Here is a 19,158-nt window from a genome sequence, read left to right as displayed (position 1 = left end):
ATAAGGAAAAAGAGATCACCAATGGTTTGCAAGGCCATTGATATATGTGATGTGCAGTAGGAAGACTCAAACCTGGCGGATTTTGCGTTGGGCACAAAGTCACCCCGAGGTCCGTTCTGCTGGGCCTGGGGCTGGGCTCGCTACACCCAGATAGATCTACCGCTACTGTCCCTCGGTCCTACACTGAGGATTAATGGCCTTCAGTTCCCGCCTACCCACTCACATGATCTAAGTAGTAACCCTCCTTACGCTAATCATACCATGTGTAAAAGTACTCGTAATCATAGTAACATGTATTCCACCCCCGCAGTTTAAAAACTGAAAACAGTTAAGAAAAAAAAAGGGGACATGAACTCACCGAAGTGCGTCTCTACAAAGTATCTCCCAGACGATCTGCTGTGCAACGACCTACACGTACTAACTTCTATTAGACGGACGACCGTGCCTTAGTTTAAGGTTTAATGTCTTTAGGAAATAGTTAGACAACTATTTCGTAATTACATTTCGTAATTATTTGGTAAATATATTCCTTCCCAAAGATGGGGGTTTTAATATATGTGCGTTCGTATAACTTCGAAATATATTATTAAGTCTCACTTATTATATATTCTAATTCTTTCTCCAAAATATAAATATTTTTCCCAAAAATATTATATTTTATTACATATAATTTTCCCAAAATAATTTCCTTGTCAAAATACACACTTATGAGTATTTTCTAAAAATACGTAAGTTACAGTTACAGTTCGTGTGGTAATAATAATACCGGTGTAACTTAAATAATTATTGTGAAGGCGTTCGTATTATTTTGGAGTCGTTGATATTCAGTAATATTATTTTTACCCTAAAAATAATATTTACGTAGTTCACAAAATAATCATAAAAATCTCACAAGTGTTGTTATGAAGAAAAATATATACTAAATATATATTTTAGCAAGTTTTATTTTGTGAAAATCCCACCTCCGACACTTGGAAGTTTCGTAATAAAAATCATGGCGAAGTTTGTTTGGAAAACAAGTCAAAAATATCTTTATAAACACTTGTCACCAAAATATTCTAAGTGTTATTTTCTGGAAAAATTTCGCCAGAGCTTCCTCTGTAACTGGAGGTGTCCACGCTTACAAGCGTATCATTTTCTTTTCAAAAATCATTCAAATCAACCAACAATTTACTAAACAATGTTACACTAGTCAAGTGCCAAAAACAATGCATTTTTCATGACAACATAAACTTGGCGTTTCATAAAAACGCGTAGTAATTTAGTGGTGTGTTTTGTGGGTTTAGTCACCCTCCAAAGTGTGCTTATTTTTGTAAAACTCTCGTTCTCGGGTTTTTTTAGAGGTTCACAACTTGTGAACTTATTTTACAAAAATATCTATTTACAACTTTTTCATGTCTTACAAGTTTACATATAATTATTTCTTCTAAAAATAGTGTAAAAATCATGACTTTTCAAAACCCCGTCTTTTAACTTGGTTTGTCTAGAAAAATCATTTGTAAATGTCGGGTCCATAAGACCATCTACTCACATAGTTTATTTATTTTTCAAGAACTCATTTTGTTACCAAGTTTATGTGAAACATGGAGGTGATTCTTTTATGTAAAACATTTATCACCTTCTAACTTGTTAACATAAGTTTTTAATCTTATTTTAACAAGTTTAACCATAATGTTAAACATCCTATGACTAGTAATCACCAAATAAATAACGACAACATCAAACAACTTTATTTTAACAAGAGTTCATCTTATTTCATCTTTATTTTAGCTTTATGTGTAAGACTTTGTTTATGATCCTTTTAGTGTTCATGTGGATACATCACAACATAACTATTAACCACTAAAAATATAAAATAAAAGATTATCAAAGAGGCTTACTACTAGCTTTGAAGCTAGGGAAGAAACTAGGCGAAAAAATGAGTGGTTAAAGACAAACGAGAGAGGTCCTTGGCAATCCGTGTGCTCCACACTTTCTAAAACACATTTGTGCACCTTGTAGATTACTTGGAACACTTGTATCAAAATCAAAAAAAAAAGATGGTGGTGACAAGGGGAGTTCGGCCGAAGCTTTTAATGGGGAGGGATAAAGAAATGTTTTGTGTTGATTAATGCAATTGGTGGTGGCTATTTGTAATACAAATTTCTTTATCCATTGGGTCATGTGCTCACCTAAGTACATATAATATCATATGTAATCCCAAGACTAGATTGCATGGGGAAGTGGAAGATCCATTCAATCTTGCGGTGGTGACTAAAGAATCGTATGGTGGGGGTGTTAAGTGAAAGTTATTTGGTGAAAGGTGGTTAGTTTAGGGTGTTAAGTGTAAAAAGGTAGTGTCTAAAGTGTCCATAATGTCAACTCATGTGTCTCACAAAATCCCAAGTTGAATATGTAAGAGATATTAGAGATTTTGAATTTATCTTGGGTGTGGGACTATATGTACCGAAAATCAGCCAAGGGAGGGAGGTTAAGTGTATTATTTGGGGGTAAATAAGTTAATTAGTGGGAGTTTAATGTTATGTCTAGTGTTTAGCGCGTACCGGGTATTATGTAAGGCGTTATAGTGCTCAGGGACCATAACTAGCCAAGAAAAAGTGTAACAATGTTTTTATTAATATTTTTGTGTTCCGGGTAAAGTCCAGTTGTTCGGTTGGATACTGACCCGTTAAAGTGCTTAATAAGCATTTAAGGTGTCGTTATTATTATTTTTAGTGACACAAAGAATTCCCGACACCTTGGAAAGTGTCTAGTATTATTTTTCCATGTTTTTGCACCTTACTAGTTAGCTTAAATGCTTAATTTTATATTAAAGTGCAGAATTTTGTGTTTAAAACATGTTTTAGGCACATCCGGTCACTATAACTATCACCTAGTGATGCAGTTCTACAATCCTCACCTCCCTACACTTCCTACTAGTGTAGTAAACTATTCCCGGCTCATACTGGCCTTAGAGACAGTTTTTGTCTGATGCTGGCTATATCAGCATGTTCAATGGGTTATCCGTTCATTGTGCTACTGTGCTTTTGTACATCAAGTTTGTCACTAAAGTTTTGTTGTAAATAATGGAGTGACAACTAATAAAGTATGATGCATGTATGTGTACGTATCAGTAATCATGTAGCAGTTTATTCACAACTGTAAGCACGCACAGTAATTAAGCAGTAATTAAATATTAATTAATTCGTACGGATACCTGATTTGGTGAGGGTTGTCACAGTTTTAATCAGATTTGTGTAATATTTTAATTAGGTTTTATGTAATAGTTTAATTAGGCTTATGTAATAGTTTAGTTAGTTTTGTGTAATGTTTTTACTTTTAATAAATTTGTTTTTTAGTTTATATTATTTTTGTTTTTTTTACTTTAGGTTATTTTTAATATAAACTAGTATTACGCACCCCCGCGTTGCGGTGGGGGCAAACACTAATGCCACACTACTGCCAGCAACCACCGACACTGAAGTTACAGCGTGTTAATGCGAAGAAATTAAATTAAACTGAAACGTTAAACATAGAATAAAATAACCAAGTTGATCTAGGACTTGCGCGTTACGATAAACCTGCGTCTATTTTTTTTCCGTTTGACAGGTTCATCGTAATCTATATATAATATGTATCATTACCACTATACAAACCATAATGCATACATTACAACAACCATTGCATCAATATGTTGCAAATTATATTTATACAAGATTTTGGCTAAATTAATTAGATTATTATAAATAATAATAATTTACAAATAAAACAACACAACTTTAAATGGATCAAACCGATTGAATTTGGTAAGATAATGAAACCATTATTTGATTATGGTACAACCACTTAAGCACAATGTACAACCACACATGCATACAAACATATTGAATTTGGTAAGATAGTGAAACCATTATTTGATTAAGGTACAACAACTTAAGCTCAATTTACAACCATAAATTGCGTACAAATGTTGAAAAATAATAGTATATAAATAAGGTACAACAACTTAAGCTCAATTTTCAACTACAAATGCATACAAATGTTACAAAATAATAGTATATAAATTGGCCCTTATATCAAATGGACATCAATTATGCATTTCTATATGGCAATTTGCATGAGAAGTTTATATGAGTCTTCTAGAAGGTTATTTGTCTAATAATGATACAAAAGTTTGCAAACTAAATAAGGGGTTGTTTGTTTACCTCTTAATGAGACTCTTAATGGTTCAGACCTCTTACTGGTTCAGCACTTAATCGTCCAGACTGTTTGTTTCACGAGCAGATGTCTGAATGGTTCAGACATTTGCCTCTGAATGGTTAAGATTTATACAGAGTCTGAATGGTTAAGACCTTTAATCTGAATTGGTCAGACATTTGCCTCTGAACGGTTAGGCATTATACAAGCTCTTAATAGTTCAGACCTCTTACTGGTTCAGCACTTAATGGTTCAGACCTCTTACTGGTTCAGCACTTAACCATTCAGATGTTGCCAAACAGCCCCTAAGTCTTTGTATGGTCTAAAACAAGCAACTAGAATGTGGAATGAAAAACGGTTAAGTGTTCTAATTGAACTTGGTTTTTGTCAAAGTAAAAGTGACTACTCATTATATCTATCTTATTATGAAATGTCGGTGGTATTTCCCAGTTTAGTCCCTCCTTCTGATTGCCTTTATCATTTCCTATCCAAAGCATATTATACTTGGTATTTCATGTTGAAAAGAATGTAAATACTTAACAATAGGGAGCATCTGTAGGAATTTGCAGACTTATTTGGTTTGTGGCTTACTATATGTGAGTACATAATGCCTATCACTTTCGTCAATCACGTTTCGTAGCTTAAACAGATGATACAAGACTGGTGCTGAACAGAAGATAGCATAAAGTGTATATGAGATTAGGTAGCTTCGTACGAAGGAAAGCCTGAGTAGCTTCGTACGAAGTGGCTAGCTTCGTACAAAGGGAGCTTTCATGGCTTGATACGAAGGTAGCAGTAGTATATATATGTGTGGAGGTGTTGGTCATTTGTAACTTTTAAGCAGACTTTGAGGTGAAGCTCTGCCCGTTTGTTTGCACGGTTTTGTACTGTTAAAGTATCAATAGAAAACATGTCGCAACCCCCGACCCCTGCCTCGGGAGGCGGGCGGCCGCGGCCTACTAAGATATGGTGGTATCGGTATTTATCAATTTGGCAGAGGAAATTTCATCAGGACCGTAGTTAGGAAATATTTTATCAGAGTAAAATACCACACTTTTATAATATTAAACACATGGGGAATTCCCAAGTTTTTTTTACAACCATTTAATAGGAATAAATCCTATTTTATTTAAATAAAAACATCTTCTTTTATTTAACTAACTTTTATAGCCACTTTTCCAAGCCTTCAGTGTTGTCCAGCTGGCTTCTATTTGGCTTTCACATTTTGTTACTTGAAACGCGCTTAAAAACATTTTGTCAGTGGGAAATACTGGTGAGTGAATCCCAATTTAATCAAGACAGGTAAAACCGTTTATAGCATTGAGGGTGATCGCGCAATTACATTTGTTTATTTTTCTACTTTAATTACCACCCACGGTACTGTCAACCCGACTTGTGGTCATGTTACTACTCACATTGTAGTAACAAATTTTGTATACAAAACCCCAACATACCGACAATAATTGTAGAATACAAATACTCAATCACTGTTTAATATAATGTATAACATTTGAGGTTTTGTAAAAACAGTTTGCAAAAAGGTTTACAAAAAAGGAGATTACTCACATTACTACTTTAGGGTTTTCCTTTGTGATTTCCTGGTGATTATCTATTAATTACACAATGCACACGTGTTAGTATAATAACCCAAATGTATATTAGTTATACCCTCCCCAAGACAGAACTCCAACGACTATGTCGGGCAGAGCCTCGACAGCCATTACGGAGCACTAGATCAATCGGGCAGCGTATCTAATACGTAACCGGGGGTTAAAATACTTACAATGAGGCAGAGCTTTGCTAATTAGGGAGGGTATAATGCCCGGGTATAGTGTCTACACTACAGAAATTAGAGAGAGAATTGAAAAGTTTGAGCGAGTTGGGACTGAGGCCGATCGAAGGTATTTATAGGGCTGATCATCGACTTCGTCGCGCCTCGCGTAAGCCGAAGGCTAAGCCTTCGCGGCCCGCAGCATAGGGGTAGTAGGCCCTAGCCTTAACCAATCACCGGGTAGACTTGCCACGATGCCGACACGTGGCACGCTAGGGCTCCGCCTGATCTCCTAGCTGTCGTGCCCCGCGTAGCCCGAAGACTAAGTCTTCGCGGCCCGCGAGCGATGATGAATTTTTGTTTTTATTTTATTTTTATAAAATTAAAGGTATTTGGGACCTGTTTTCATATACGGGGTGTATTTTAAGGTGTATAGGGACATTCTAATTATATTAGGAGTGTCGGAAATAATTTTGGAGGGTTGTTATATCCTCCCCACCTTGTTTTAGAACTCTTCCTCGAGGTCTACTGAAACAAGTGTGGATATTTCCTTTGCATCTCTGATTCAAGCTCCCATGTGTATTCTGGTCCTCTCTCGGAATCCCATTTCACTTTGACTAGAACCAATCTCTTGTGTTTGAGATTCTTGACTTTCCTGTCTTCAATCTGTAGAGGCTTCTCTACAAACTTAAGCTTTTCATTTACCTCTATATCCTTAAGAGGCACTACTAGTGATTCATCGGCTAAACACTTTTTGAGATTGCATACATGAAATACATCATGTATTCCAGCTATTTCCTCTGGCAGTTGTAGCTGATAGGCCACTAGTCCTATCCTTCTAATAATCTCAAAAGGTCCAACATACCTGGGGCTTAGCTTTCCCCTTTTGATGAATCTTACCATTCCTTTCCAAGGAGAAACTTTCAATAACACCTTGTCTCCTACTTGAAATTCCAACGGTTTTCGTCTGTTATCAGCATAACTCTTTTGTCGATCACGTGCTGCTTTCAGTCTTTCCTTGACTTGGACAATCTTGTCCGTTGTTTCTTGTACTATTTCAGGTCCAGACAGCTGCTTTTCTCCAATTTCTGCCCAACAGACTGGAGTTCGGCACTTTCGTCCATAAAGTGCTTCGAATGGTGCAGCATTGATACTTGTATGATAGCTGTTATTGTAAGAAAATTCTATTAATGGTAAGTGATCGTCCCAATTACCTCTGAAATCAATTACACAAGCTCTAAGCATATCTTCCATTGTCTGAATTGTCCTTTCGCTTTTTCTGTCCGTTTGAGGATGATAAGCAAGTGCTTAGATTTAACTTGGTTTCCATTGCTTTTTAGAAACTTGTCCAAAAATGAGAGGTAAAACGGTTATCCTTATCAGAAACAATTGATAAAGGAATTCCATGTAATGAAACTATTTCATTTACATACAACTTGGCTAGTTGTTCCATGCTGAAAGTTTCCCTCATTGGTAGGAAATGAGCTGACTTAGTTAGTCTGTCTACAATCACCCAGATTTTATCATTACATTTTCTTGTTTTGGGTAATTTGGTAACAAAATCCATTGTTATCAATTCCCATTTCCAAACCGGCACTTCTAACTGCTGCAATAAACCTGAGGGTTTCTGATGTTCAGCTTTAACTTGTGAACATGTTAGACACTTGGCAACATAAGCTGCTATATCCTTTTTCATTCCTATCCACCAAAAATTCTTTCTTAAGTCTTGATACATTTTATCGCTTCTAGGATGCATCGTATACTTAGACTTATGGGCTTCTTCTAATATTTGGTGGCGTAGGTTTCCTAGTTTAGGTATCCACATTCTTTTCTTATGGAATCTCCAAATTCCATCTGTTCCTTGTTCTAATTCTTTAATCATTCCTTTTAATTTCTCAGTATCATCCTTGATTACTAATTCATGTGCTTCTCTAATCTGTTCATTTAAATCTATCTGCATATTTAATTTAAGAGAACGCACTCTTTTTGGCTTTTCGTGATACTTTCGACTTAAAGCATCAGCAACTACATTTGCTTTTCCTGCATGATATTGGATATTACAATCGTAATCACTAAGAATTTCCATCCAGCGTCTTTGTCTCATGTTTAACTCCTTTTGCCCGAAGACATATCTTAAACTCTTATGATCGGTGAAACTGGTAAACTTACTACCGTAAAGGTAATGTCTCCAAATTTTCAGGGCGAAAATTATAGCTCCTAATTCCGGATCATGGGTTGAATAATTCTCTTCATGGTTCTTAAGTTGTCTAGACGCATAAGCTATAACCTTTTGACGGTGCATCAACACACATCCATGACCTAACTTAGAAGCGTCACAATAGACTACAAAGTCTTCAGTTCCTTCTGGTAACGCTAGTATGGGTGCATTGGTTAATCTTTGCTTAAGAATTCTAAAAGCTTCTTCTTGTTTTGGTCCCCATTCAAACTTAACAGATTTACAGGTTAACTTAGTTAAGGGAATGGCTATTCTAGAAAATTCTCGAATAAATCTTCTATAGTAACCGGCCAATCCTAGGAAACTTTTCACTTCGGTTGGTGATTCAGGGGTTTTCCATTTAGTAATTGCCTCAATCTTTGTGGGATCCACATGAATTCGTTCATGATTGACTAAATGTCCAAGAAATTGCACTTCTTCTAACCAAAATTCACATTTTGAAAACTTGGCATAAAGCTTTTCTTTTCTTAATAAACTAAGTTGTCTAGACGCATAGGCTATAACCTTTTGATGTTGCATCAACACACATCCATGACCTAACTTAGAAGCGTCACAATAGACTACAAAGTCTTCAGTTCCTTCTGGTAACGCTAGTATAGGTGCATTGGTTAATCTTTGCTTAAGAATTCTAAAAGCTTCTTCTTGTTTTGGTCCCCATTCAAACTTAACAGATTTACAGGTTAACTTAGTTAAGGGAATGGCTATTCTAGAAAATTCTCGAATAAATCTTCTATAGTAACCGGCCAATCCTAGAAACTTTTCACTTTGGTTGGTGATTCAGGGGTTTTCCATTTAGTAATTGCCTCAATCTTTGTGGGATCCACATGAATTCGTTCATGATTGACTAAATGTCCAAGAAATTGCACTTCTTCTAACCAAAATTCACATTTTGAAAACTTGGCATAAAGCTTTTCTTTTCTTAATAAACTTAGGAGTGCATGCAGATGCTTTGCATGTTCCTCTTTACTCTTAGAGTAAATGAGAATATCATCTAGAAAGACAATTATGAATTTATCCAAATATGGCTTACATATTCGGTTCATCATGTCCATAAATGCAGCTGGGGCATTGGTTAAACCAAATGGCATGACAGTATATTCATAATGGCCATACCTTGTTCTGAAAGCGGTCTTAGGAATGTCCTCTTCCTGTACCTTTAATTGATGATATCCTGAGCGTAAATAGATTTTAGAAAAGAATCGAGCTCCATATAATTGATCAAACAAATCATCGATTCTCGGTAATGGGTACCGATTTTAATCGTGACTTTATTCAATTCATGGTAATCAATGCACATACGCATTGACCCGTCTTTCTTTTTGACAAACAATATTGGTGCTCCCCATGGCGATGAACTTGACTGTATGAATCCTTTCTCCAACAGTTTGTCCAGTTGTTTCTTTAACTCTTGCATTTCTGCGGGTGCCAAATGGTAAGGCGCTTTGGCAATTGGTACTGTCCCTGGTAGCAGATTCTAAATTCAACTTTTCTGTCTGGCGGTAGTCCTGGTAATTCTTTTGGAAACACATCTGGAAACTGAGATACTACGGGGATATCTTTTAGTTCTTTTCTCTTGCTGTTAATGATTATGGAAATCATATACCCTAGTGATCCTTTTCTTGCACAACTTGTTGTTTTTAGTACCGAGATGAATTTTGTGGATCTAGACGACTTATCTCCTTTAATTGTGATCTTTTCACCTTTAGCTGAATTTACTTGGATTGACTTTTGATCACATAGAATACTGGCTTCATTGGCTATTAACCAATCCATTCCTAATACAATGTCAAATCCTGCCAGATTCATTGGATAAAGATTTGATATAAACTTTTGATTTAAAAATTCTATTCTTACTTCCTGCAAGATTTCGGTAATCTTAATGGTTCCTCCATTTGCTGTCTACACTTGACATTCTTGTGGGAGTTTAGTTAATGATTGATTGAGAAGTTTGCAAAATGAAGTATTAATAAAACTTTGGTTCGTACCAGAGTCAAATAATACTTTAGCAAAAACATCATTAACTAAAAACGTACCGACAATCATGTCCGGAATCATGTTGACTTCTTCTGCAGTCAGAACAAATGCTCTAGCATTTTTAGTAGTCTTATTTTTCATGGCTGGAGCTAGTTTCGGACAATTATGCTTGATATGACCTTTTTCTCCACAGTTGAAGCACACTCCATTACTAGGTTTCTTCCTACAGTCTTCTTCCTTGTGTCCTGGTATCTTGCAGAAATTGCAGTAAGTGGAGCATCTTCCTGAATGCTTCTTCTTGCAGGCTTTACAGTAAGGTGCAGAGGTAGAACCTACACTTTTCCCACAGTTGGAATTTCCATAGTGAAATTCTTGGGTAAGCCTTTGAGCTAGGTTCCTCCTCTGGTTCTATTCTTGAGTACGCACTAATTCATTAGTCAAGGTATTTGCTAGTTCTACAGCTTCTTCTATAGTTTGTGGTCTAGCTGCCTTGACTACATGCCTAATCTCACTGATTAATCCCCAGATGTAACGGGAGATTAATACTGGTTCTGGTGATGCAAGGGTTGGCACTATTCTAGCATATTCAAAGAATGTAGTAGTGTAACCCTTACTATCTACTCCAGTCATTCTAAGGTTTAAGAACTTATTTGCTATCTTTCCTTTTCACTAGGAGGGCAGAATTTCCTTTCCACCATGCTCTTAAACTCATTCCATTCCATATTATAAACCCTGCCACTTCCCCTAGACTGGAGGATAGTCTTCCACCATTCTAATGTTGAGTTCTTAAACAAAGTGGAGGCAAACATTATCTTATCCTCTTCTGCGCACTTGCTTATTTTCAAGACTACCTCAGTCTTTTCTATCCAGTGTAGAGCTGCAATGGCTCCTCCATTGCCCGAGAATTCTATTGGTTTACAGGACCATAATTCCTTGATTCACTTCGTTGTCCATCTGGATTATAAACATTTACCATGTATTAATATCACAAACCAATATCCAATACAAACAATCACACCACAAGCATATTGATCCAAAATCATCGTCATTGCGACCTTTACTCTATTTTATATATGCATCTATATCTATTACAAATACAACTGGAATAGAAAACACAATACTAGTATGCATCAGTAGTTATAGGATAATCTATTTTAGTTGATTATATTATTATAATATTATTTATTTATTTATTTTTCATACAAACATATTATATATATATATATATATTATTACTATTAATGATACGGGTTCATCCAAAATTCCATGTTACGCTCGTCATATTTCCAGACGAGCCTTTCACCTATCTGTCTTATTCTCTCACTTCCTTCTAATATCTCCTCACCAAAGGTTCGGAGTTCTTGCACATTCTCATTACTCATGGGTGGGGCTGGTGCTGGTATTGGGTCAGGAAACTGGGGCATGGGTTCTTCGTGTCGGTAAGGGTTCTCTAGGATTTCCCTGATATATTGGTCATTATCAAAATATGGGTCCAGAGGGTCCAGGTTGGGATAGGGTGCTAGGTTTCGCATGGGTTCGTCTTCTAGTGGGTAGCGTTGTTGATAATCCCTGTGGTTGTCAAACCATGGGTCATAGTCTGGGGGATGGGGTGCTAGTATCCTAGGAATTCAGCTGGGTCAAAAGCAGGTGCTGGAATTTAGTCTACTGGGTTTGGTTCCAATTCCATAGGTTGTGTGGGAAATAGTGGTAACGGCTGGGGTGCTTGAGTTGTTCTAGATTCAGGTCTGTGGCTATATATGTGGAAATTTGCTAGTCTCCTATTGATCATATCCTGTGTTTGAGCATTCATTTATCTATTCGCAGCTGCTAGAGCTCGCTGCTGCTGAAGTTTTCTCATCCTTTTTCTACGTTCATGAGCTCCTCTACTGAACCATCCTCTCTTCTTAGGAGGGAATGGCTCTTCAGATTGTGCTTTGAACACGAAAATCCCTTCTTTGGTGTCAGCCTAATACCCCAAAGGGGTAGGCTGTGAAGAGGTGCGCTTGTCCCTAGGTGAGCTGGACAACTGACGGTAAGCGTCTAAAGGTCCTTGGTCGCTCATACTGTAAACTAAGAAATTGTCAAATAACACAAAACAATAAAATATGCACGTAGTTCCGTAGATAATTTCCTAACATAACAATTAAAATTTTGGTGTCAGCAGAACACTTCTGTGGCTGAAATCAGTGGCTGTAGCTCTGATACCACCTTCTGTCGCAACCCCCGACCCCTGCCTAGGGAGGCGGGCGGTTGCGGCCTACTCAGAGATGGTGGTGTCGGTATTTATCAATTTGGCACCGGAAGTTTCATCAGGACCGTAGTTAGGAAATATTTTATCAGAATAAAATACCACACTTTTATAATATTAAACACATGGGGAATTCCCAAGTTTTCATTACAACCATTTTATAGGAATAAATCCTATTTTATTTAAATAAAAACATCTTCTTTTATTTAGCTAACTTTTATAGCCACTTTTCCAAGCCTTCAGTGCTATCCAGCTGGCTTCTATTTGGCTTTCACATTTTGTTACCTGAAACGCGTTTAAAAACATTTTGTCAGTGGGAAATACTGGTGAGTGAATCCCAATTTAATCAAGACAGGTAAAACCGTTTACAGCGTTGAGGACGATCGCGTAATTACATTTGTTTATTTTTCTACTTTAATTACCACCCACGTTACTGTCAACTCGACTTGTGGTCATGTTACTACTCACAGTGTAGTAAGAAATTTTGTATACAAAACCCCAACATACCGACGATAATTGTAGAATACAAATACTCAATCACTGTTTAATATAATGTATAACATTTGAGGTTTTGTAAAAACAGTTTGCAAAAAGGTTTACAAAAAAATTGCTACTTTAGGGTTTTCCTTTGTGATTTCCTGGTGATTATCTATTAATTACACAATGCACACGCGTTAGTATAATAACCCAAATTTACATTAGTTATACCCTCCCCGAGACAGAACTCCAACGACTACGTCGGGCAGAGCCTCGACAGCCGTTAAGGAGCACTAGATCAATCGAGCAGCGTATCTAATACGTAACCGAGGGTTAAAATACTTACAACGAGGCAGAGCTTTGCTAATTAGGGGGTATAATGCCCGGGTATAGTGTCTACACTACAGAAATTAGAGAGAGAATTGAAAAGTTTGAGCGAGTTGGGACTAAGGCCGAACGAAGGTATTTATAGGGCTGATCATCGACTTCGTCACGCCTCGCGTAAGCCGAAGGCTAAGCCTTCGCGGCCGCGACATAGGGGTAGTAGGCCCTAGCCTTGACCAATCACCGGGTAGACTTGCCACGATGCCGACACGTGGCACGCTAAGGCTCCGCCTGATCTCCTAGCTGTCGCGCCCCGCGTAGCCCGAAGACTAAGTCTTCGCGGCCCGCGGGTGATGATGAATTTTTGTTTTTATTTTGTTTTTATAAAATTAAAGATATTCGGGACCTGTTTTCATATACGGGGTGTATTTTAAGGTGTATAGGGACATTCTAATTATATTAGGAGTGTCGGAAATAATTTTGGAGGGTTGTTATAAAACAACTTATAATTACATCTGAGTGTCTGATCCACACACGTATTTGGATTCCGCACATTATACGTGTTCATACGCATTCATCGGTAAAGGAATCGATCCAGGATTCGAGTTCACAAGTGGTATCAGAGTGAGTGATTGTTTGCATGGATTGAAGACACGAAGATTCAAGCTTCTTCATCAGATTCAGATCCGAAATCATCATTTTCTACTCATATCTTCTTCTACTCATTTTCTACATATTCTTTTTGAACTTAAAACTCAGATCTACACAGTTTCCACGGTTAAAATTTTCTATTAACACAAATATGTACAGTATTAAAAATAAAATATTCTATTATACTAGAAATAAAACCATTACAACTGACTAAATTGAAAACAATACGCAAAAACTAGAATACACGGCCTAAATGTGCACACAAAATTCTCCAAGCCGCAAGATGACGAAAGCTCGTGTTATGATGTGTTTCGCACTCGACACGTGTCGCCTCAATCGTTTGATCTTCAATCATGCCCTCTTTGTGGTTGAGTGTATTGATAAAGATACTCTCAAAAAACCCACAACTTGATCGTATCGCCCTAAACCTCTAGTAATGTGATCCAAGCTATTATACCCACTTAATGATGGAAGTGTATCAAGATTGCGTTCCAAATAGTACCATTATTTGGAGTGTGCCCTAGCTCCACAACATGCACCCAACTCGTTGCCAAAACAATATCCTCTTTCTCGGTCCATCGGTTCGCCATGAAGTTGGATGAAAATAAGGAAGATAATATTTGGAGAATGTTTTGTGAATAAGTTAATGAGCTTTAGATTGGTAATGTTTATATATATCTATCCTGGGCATTGATTTACATCTTCAAATCGTAAAATACACTAGTGTATTTTCATCATCAAATCCTGGCCATTGATTTACACTTGTGTATTGATAATCAAGGGCAAGGATTAGTTCACTAGTGTTCATTATCATGTAGGTTGTTCACTAATGAACCTAACCCTATATATATATATATATATATATATATATAGAGAGAGAGAGAGAGAGAATTGCGCTAAAATAAGAACCACCTCGAGTTGTAAGAACCGTGAGAACTTTTTGATCCGGGGCGAGGTGGACCAAATTTTTTTCATAAACGTAGATGCGTGTATTATAAACACATTTGTAAAAAAAAAATTCAAAAAAAAAATAACGTGTGTGTAGTTTTGAGCAACACAAGTTTGTGTTTACGGGTACCGTAAATTTTCCGGTAAGATTTACGGTACCCGTAAACACAAACTTGTGGTGCTCAAAACTACACACACGACATTTTTTTTTTTTGATTTTTTTTACAAATGTGTTTATAATACATGCATCTATGTTTATGAAAAAAAAATTTGGTCCACCTTGCCCCGTACGGTGTAGTTCTCATGGTTCTTACAACTCGGGGTGGTTCTCATTTTAGCGGTCCCCTATATATATATATATATATAGTGCGGTTAACATACATTAAGCCTTATCGTACTTCACGTACGCGACACCAGTAACCGTCGGATCAGGGCACTAATCACGCATAAGACACAAAATAACGCATGGGATCCATTTTTTGTTGATAATCACGCATGGGGGGTGATAATCACACATGGAAAGTATAATCACGCACGTTATGATGGTAAAAAAAAATAATCATGCACGTTATGTTTTTTGTCGCGTACGTTAATGTAGGTTAAGGCATTTTGTACATTATACTTTCTCTCTCTCTCTCTCTCTATATATATATATATATATATATATATATATATAGAGAGAGAGAGAGAGAGAGAGATAGAGAAAGTGTATTGTACAATCTGGGCTAACGTACACTGTTGAAATATAACATGTGTGATTAGTTTTATAACATGTTTGATTAGGGTTTTTACCCCATGCGTGATTTCTGATTTTATACATGCGTGATTATGGGTTTCAACATGCATGATTAGGGTTTTTTAGTTTTATAACGTGCTAAATTTCATCTCGTACACATCGTATGTTAAAGCATATTGTACGATAACCAACCCCTATATATATATATATATATATATATATACACACATAATTTGTGAAATAAATGAATTTTTTTATATTAAAGGTAGTTACCATTGAATGGTAACTTACCTAAATAGATAAACCAAACGCATGATCTGGAGCACGAGCTAGGCGAAGAAATAGCCAACCTCGAGGAGGGGGCGTTGTTCCCTCATGGTTGCTGCGTAATTGGTCCAATAACGAAACCATTACGCATGGTCTAAGGTGAAAGAAAATTAGGATGGCAAGATCGTGACATTGAAAAAAAAAAGTGTTTTTAGTTTAGTTGTACTAAAATGTTAAAAAAGATTTCATATCTTATGAAATTATGGGCTCTAATTTTATTGTGGACAAAATGTACATATTAGACCATATAAAATGGTAATGTGAGCTTGAGTAGGAGATTGTCACATAAGCATCACACCAACAGAACACGATTGCACTCAGGGCCGACCCAATGGGCTTCCGACCCTAGGCACAGGCCTAGGGCCACCCAATTTGAAAGGCCTCCAATTTTGTTGTGGATTTTTTCTATAGTAGGCCCATTTTTTTGTTTTAAAGCAATAGCCCATAACATGAAAGGCCCGTCCAAAGTCCAAACTATCCAAACACAAAAGCCTCACACACGCACAGATGAATTGAATGAAGAACGAAAGGTCGCTGCAGAATGAGGGTATCGATTATCGAACAGGAGCTGGCCGCTGATGAAAGGTCGGTAAGTAACTAACGACTCTTTTTTGCTTTTTAACATCTATATCTTCCATTTGATTACAAACTGTTCTCGATTACAAACAAACCAAACCGTTTGATACTTTGATTAAATCAGACGTTGATTGATTCGGTTAAATCAGTTCTTCCATTTGATTACAAACAGTTCTTCAATTACGAAAATATATGTTGTTCGCTTAAATCAGTTTTTCAATTCAGTTCTTCGGTTAAATCAGTTCTTCGATTCAGTGCTTCGATTTGTGGCAGTGGCAGGCGTTGATTAATTTGTAGCAGACGACAGACGTTGATTGATTCGGGAATTAGGGCTTATTCAGTTCTTCGATTTGTTGTAGTGTGGGTGTGGCACAGGTTAGTCTTATATCCTCATTCTTCTTTTTCTGAATCAAGTTGTTGTATAGGGAATTAGTGCTTATTTGTTGAACTGATCCTGTTATTTAGGCACTAGGCTTGGTTGTTTCTCTATTTAGAAGAACTTGATTACGATTCTTTCATCAAACAATTTGCCTCGGTTAAAGCTAGAAAAATCAATTTTATTTAAACGTATACTTAATTTATACAAAACATACAATCTTCAACAAAAAAAAAATTAACTTCGCCAACTATAAACTTTTTAGTTTATAATTGACGGTCCCAAGCCCGGGTAAAGGAGGAGGGTTTTGTTACTAAATATGCTGAAAGAGTAATTTTGCAAAAAAAAGCCTCCACTTCGAAGTTCGCTTAGGGTCTCCAATAACCTAGGAACGGCCCTGATTGCACTGATGTTTCATGTTCGGGGCATGGTTCTATCTTTTGTGAGCTAAGGGCATGTTTGGCTAAGCGTTTCCAACCAACTTATTGACTTAATCAAAAAGCTAAAAAGGAGTTTTAGGTGTTGTTTGTTTTTGCAGACATAAATTGTCTGCAAGCTGATTTCATCTGTTTTCATATCTGCAACTGAAGATGTGGTCTAAAGCTCTTCAAGCTGAAAATATAAGACTGTTTGTTTTTATGAATTGATACCGTCTGTACAAACTACATGAACTTTGTTTTATTTTCCAAATCTAAACATCCTAAACCAATTACCTCCAAAATGTTTTAAGTTCAGAACATCCTAAACCAGTTACCTCCTCTTTGTCTTCTCTCTTGATCCGGTCACCGGAGCCGGTTCTGGCCGGCACTCTGGCGCCTTTTTCCGACAAACACAACCACCCCCGCAAAACACCCTCCTTCTTCCCTATAACACAAATTTAATGAAACCCAAATGCTACTGATTCATAAAAAGTTGAACACCAAACACACCTGGAGTGCTTTAAAAAAAACTCATTGAGACAAAACATCAAACACCTGGAGTGCACTTCAAGTGAGACTATCGAAAAGCTCGAGTCCCTTGCCGGTGAACATGTGATTGGGTACGGTGGGTTTGGGACCGTGTACAGAATTGTCATGAATGACTGTGTGATGTTTGCAGTCAAAAGAATTGACCGAAGTCGAGAAAGTCAAGATCTTGCATTTGAACGGGAGTTGGAAATATTGGTAGTGTTAGACATAGTAATCTTGTTAATCTCCGATGATATTGTCGGTTTCCTGATTCAAAGTTTCTTATCTATGATTATGTGGCCAATGGTAGTCTTGAAAATTTCTTACAAGGTAAGCTTCATAATTTGAAAAAAGGGTTTTTTGTGGTGCGTGGTCCAGTTTTGGTTCAAACTTGAGTTCAGAACGTATATGAGGGAGGAGGGTCTTTTGTGAAGATGTTTGAATAAAGGGTGTCATAGCTTTTTTTAAGCTGAAAAAAGCCATTTTCAGATCTGTTTAAAAGAAAAAAACAAATAGACTTCAAGGGTAACGTCTGCGCGCCTGCAGACATCAGCTCCCTTGAAGATGTTTGAAGAAAAAACAAACACCCTCTTAGTGTTTGGCAAACCTAAAAGTCCTTTTCAAAAAGAAGAAAAAAGAGCTTTTGAGAAGTTAACATGTTGTGACTTTTTGATCAGCTTATAACTTTTCAAACACCAGATTACCATATTACCCCTGATTTAACACTCCTTATATTATTTGTTTATCCCTTTTAGTCATTTTACATCAATAAGCTAAGCCAAACACTTTTTAAAAAAAAAAACTTATTGACTTATTGACTTTTCCCACCCCATAAGCTAATCCAAACACTTTTTTAAAAACTCTTTTTCAAAAAGTCATAAGTCAATAAGTCATTTTCACAAAAAGTCTCTTTTCACTTAAATAAGCTTAGCCAAACATGCCCTAATTATTGGCAGTACCAGCTGTCAATTTTTTAAGGCTTTGTCCAATAAGGTAATGAAAACTAATAAATTTTTTTAGTTGCAACTCATCATTAAACCTTACAATTCCTATGCATATGTGGCTTATTATTATTATTATTATTATTATTATTATTATTATTATTATTATTATTATTATTATTATTATTATTATTATTATAGGGGTGGTGCTATTGTAAAAATGAGTTTTTTTAGAAGTGTAACAAGTGTTTTAAACACCTAGATCTTGTAATTAATGATTAAAATCGAAAAAGGGCTTACAATGTAAATTATATTTTATGTTTTTGACTAATTTGGCTATATTAGGGGTAATAAGATTTTTTTTAATAAAGAAACTGTCATCGACCTCCATACACGTGCAAGTTTCCTGTCTTTTTTTTTAAAGTCAATAACTTTTTATATATAACTTTT

The 19,158-nt window shown here is 36.4% G+C and overlaps 1 long non-coding RNA gene across 1 annotated transcript in view; it reads right to left on the bottom strand.

Annotated features, from left to right (window-relative positions):
- Positions 1 to 19,158, bottom strand: part of LOC110925949 — a 42,282-nt gene that overhangs the window by 363 nt on the left and 22,761 nt on the right. The window lies entirely within an intron of this gene.

This window comes from Helianthus annuus, chromosome 2 (assembly GCF_002127325.2).
Source record: "Helianthus annuus cultivar XRQ/B chromosome 2, HanXRQr2.0-SUNRISE, whole genome shotgun sequence".
NCBI classification, from domain to species: domain Eukaryota; kingdom Viridiplantae; phylum Streptophyta; class Magnoliopsida; order Asterales; family Asteraceae; genus Helianthus; species Helianthus annuus.
The sequence above is the reverse complement of the archived record's forward strand: the minus strand, read 5'-3'. Positions and strand labels throughout refer to the sequence as shown.